The 4,304-nt window shown below is 45.7% G+C and overlaps 1 long non-coding RNA gene across 1 annotated transcript; it reads left to right on the top strand.

The window, feature by feature from the left end:
* The first annotated feature begins 1,438 nt into the window (after window positions 1–1,438).
* LOC136484794 (uncharacterized) lies at window positions 1,439–3,839 on the top strand. The gene is made up of 3 exons (XR_010766220.1): window positions 1,439–1,780; window positions 2,289–2,364; window positions 3,398–3,839. It is a non-coding gene; the product is annotated as an uncharacterized lncRNA (long non-coding RNA).
* Window positions 3,840–4,304: the final 465 nt, after the last annotated feature.

Raw genomic sequence — 4,304 nt, 5'->3', positions numbered from 1 at the left:
CTCCTGCGCATGCTCGCGGAGGAGACGCACGGGGTTCTGCGGCGGCGGGAGCCGCGCGGCGTCGAAGAGGCGCACAGAGCCGTCCCCAGAGGCGGCGGCGCAGAGGGAGTCGTGGGACTCAGACCACGCACAGTCAAAGAGCGCGTCGGAGGTCGGAAAGGAGAAGATCGGCGCCGGGTCCGACGACGGCGAGGTCAAGGACAATGAAGTGGCCACGGGCGACAGTGACGAGGGCGGCGGCGGCGGCAGTGGCGATGGACGACGAAGACGAAGAGTGAGGAGGAAGAAGAAACGACCGCCTTATATAGGGGATGGACCTTTAGTCCCGGCTCCTGTAATCGCCCGGGACGAAAAGACCTTTAGTCCCGGCTGGTATTATGAGGCAGGACTAAAGGTGTATTTTGGCGGACCGCAAAAAATGCAGCCCACCTTTAGTCCCGGGTGGTAGATCTACCCAGGACTAAAGTTGGGCTGCAGTTTCACTTCCTGTCCGTTTCAAGCTCCATTTGTTTTTTTATATTTCTTCCTATAAAATGTTAAAGTCTTGTTAATTACACAGTAAATTAAATACAAGGCATAAAATTGTTTTAAAAGAATATGGATTTACTTTTGCTTTATTGCACATAGAAAAATTGTGTGAACTAAAGTTTTTTTTTATTTTTTCTTATAAATATTGAAACATAATGTCATTAATAATTATTATTTCGTTAATGCAAAAATGTAGTGTTTAATTTAAATCATTAAAACTTTTGTTTTCAATTGAAAATTTGTTTTCACATCATTTTAACGTAAATCTTTTCATTTTTTCATCACTCATTGTCCAAAAGCGACATGGAAATCCCACCATCAAGCTCGAAGTGGCTCGGGCTCGGGGAGAAAGAAGGGGTATATAGGAGGGGACATTTAGTCCCAGTTGGAGACAGTAACAGGGACTAAAGGTCCCTTTCTAGTCCTGGACGGAGCCTCCAGCCGGGAGTAGACTTTTACTCCCGGTTGGAGGGACCAACCAGGAGTAAAAATTAACCTTTAGTCCCGGTTGATAGCTCCAACCGAGACTAAAGGTCCCCTGCAGCAAAAGCCTATCGCAGTAGCCGTTGAGCAGGGGCCTTTAGTCCCGGTTGGAGCTACCTACCGGGACTAAAGGTTTCTCTAGTCCCGGGCGCGAAAAATACTGGGACTAAAGCCAAATTTCGAAGTGGATCAAAAATCGTTTCTCTACTAGTGTCTCTTCCTCATGGAGGAGCTCGATTCTCCAAGGAAGAGCTCAATCCGGTGAGGAGGGTCCCGGATCCGACGACTGAACCCCTGATGTGTCCATTTATAATGGCACACAGTTAAAAGGCCCGAAAAAATGCCCTCCTCTCTCTCTCCCTCGGTCGCTCCCAAGGTGGCGGCGCCCTCCGTGGGCGGCGTGCTGCCGGCCCCTTCCCCTCCGCCCCACGCAGCTCAGCCTCCATGTCGAACTCCCCCTCCAATCCTTGCCTCCTCCAGCTTCCTCGATTCCTCGTCTGCTCCTGGCCTCTGCCGTCCTTCCCTCTGGCGACCTCTCCATGCGTCCTGGCAGAGCTCGCATCAGGCAGGCCCGTCTCCGACGCCCCGGCGTGGGCTCCCCTGGAGCGGCACGTCGACCTGGGCGGCTGGCACCTAGCGCGGTGGCGGCAGCGGCGACCTAGGGTTTCGCCTCTCCGTCACCGGCCCATGAATGGATCCGGTGCCTCCATGGCTAGTCACCCAGCTGCGCTCAGCCGCCACCCATCCGCAGCGGCACGTCTGCAGCATGGTGCGTCATCGCCTCCTCTCCCTCCCACCTCTTCTCCCTGCGTGCGCGTGCTGCACTAGGAGGCATGTAGGGTTCTAATTTCCCCAATTTTGCATATATATGGATCTCGGTTCTATGATTCGTGGCTCCCATTTTTTTTCTTCAGTAAGATGTGAATGACTCTGCATCCCATGTGCTCGATGGAATGTCCATATGAGATGTGGTCAATACACACTATCATTTTTATAACCTGCATTTCATCTGCAGAGGTAGTTGCAAGCTACTCCAGCAAAGGTGTACAGTTCTTCAAATCTGCCACCTGTTCGGCTGGGCCGGCTTGTTCGTTGCTGGTTCGTGAGGAAGTACTGCTGGCTGGTTTATGTAAGAGGAAAACACGGTTCTGGCTGAAAAACACTGTTCATATGAACAGTACCCCCCGCGTGAGGGGCTGGCCAGCACCAGCCAGCCAGCCATCCCAGCCGAACGGGCTGCTGAACTCTAAATTACTCAAGAATTTATTTGTTTGCAGATCATCTTCTACCTGTGGATATGCTGGAAGCCATGGGACAGCTCTTTTATCTTCTTCCATGTATTGTTTTTGAAAGGTAAACTTGATGGATTGGCATCACTCACATTTTAAGTCTAATATATCATATGTGCATGATGAGATTATTTTTTCCCTAATGGAATTAGTCATGCCAATATACATGGAAGGGACATATTCTAGCTATATGGTACAATTTTTGTTACTGTTCTGAAATTGGTTGGTTGCTCTGTCAGTTCCATATGTTATTTGGGGCTAAAACAAATCCAAGTCCTAGCTTTTCGAATATAGGATAATAGTGGACGATTATCCAGTGGTGGAATGAAAATATTTACGGTTAAATCTGCATGCTTTGCTTTAAAAAAATCTATCACCTTTACCATGAATCATAGATGCCTATACATATGAACTAGGAATGAAACAACTGCAATATAGTGCCACTGCCATAGCCAAGACAGTGTCGTGGCTTCCTCCATCATACTGATGGATTTGTTATATAGCTTCAGAACAATAGAAGTGTGCTTTGCAAGCAACAAGCCAAGGAAATGGCAGTAAAATACAATCTAAAAAGATGCACCAAGGTAATATCTATTGACCACTTGAGGCTAAACCAGAGAGAAGCCTTTACAATATATATATGTTAGTACCTTGGGAGAAGCTTTTGGTTTAAACGCAGAAACCTGCTCCACTAATATGATATGGAACGAAGGCGGCCAAAGTACCACATACTGCAGCTAAAGGACATGGAGATATGCAAAGACGGTATGAAAATGCTACAAGCTTATATATGGTCACCTGCTGTCTTACTTCTAACCTAAATATATATTTATGTGCCCAGCCTTTCAATTGCCTGGAACACATTTTGAAAGATCGACAAAGCTGCATGTCCTTATCTCTAGAAATCTTGTGTCTTCATAATAATATACTTATGTGCCCATAGCCTTACAATTTCTGTACCTACAAATCCATCCTTCATGGTTTAGTACCTTGCAAGCACTTACAGATTATTGTTTTTTACATGCCACCTAATTCAAGTGTACAACAAATTCGATATGTATGGAACAACTTTTAGTTAATTACTTCCTAGATTTCAGTTGGGCTCCACGCGAGGAGAGGGCGTCCATGTCGCCCAAAATTCATACAGCCCTCTGGTCTCCGATCCAGCGGCTGAGCTGGCTTCGAGCCGATTAGCTTTGTCCTGCTTCTACTTCTAATCCCAACATAAAAAAAATATCTACTCCGCCTTATCTCGTTGATTGTGCTCCCTCCCAGCATCCACGATTTTTTAGGTGCTTATAACTAGTGCACTTATTGAAGGCAAGCTGCTCCTTATCGGAAGTAAAAAAAAAAAAACAGAGGTAAACTTTCAATAGAATCGTGTTTGGCTGTTTTCCATTTCCTATGGCGTTCACTATTCATGTTTGATCTCCTCAGTGGAAAGCACATTCCACCTAGTCATGTAAGTTGACATTGTGCTTGTCTGTGCAATTTATTATACGCCAGTGCTCTACATTCTACTCTTGTACCATGCCTCAGTATATGCATGTAACGCAAGTAATTTCAGTAAATTAATACTAATTGTTTGTTACACTACGTGAAAAACATTTTGTATATGTTCTGGTCAGATTTGAATTATATATATATATATATATTCTAGTCGAATTTGAATTATAAATTTAATTATTATTTTTTTGTGGAAAAATGCAATGCAAATCGACTTGTAGAGACGGCTGATGTTACATAGCCGTCCCTCGGTCTGGGAAACCGCCTTTATAAATGTATAATTTGTAGAGACGGTATGATAGAAGCGGCTGGCCGAGCCGCCTCTACTAAGCCTCACCCATCGCCCCTACAAATCATTTCTCTAGTAGTGTGGATCGGATGATCTGCACATAGGTTCATATATACCCTTGCTTCCTCGATATGTCGATAGGCATGGATGTCTCTGTCCTAGCAAAAGGGTGGCCAATGAATGGCCAAACAATAATTGGCTTCTTCTGC

The sequence above is a fragment of the Miscanthus floridulus genome, chromosome 10 (assembly GCF_019320115.1).
Source record: "Miscanthus floridulus cultivar M001 chromosome 10, ASM1932011v1, whole genome shotgun sequence".
In the NCBI taxonomy this organism is placed as follows: Eukaryota; Viridiplantae; Streptophyta; class Magnoliopsida; order Poales; family Poaceae; genus Miscanthus; species Miscanthus floridulus.
This window is presented reverse-complemented; position numbering and strand designations above follow the sequence as displayed.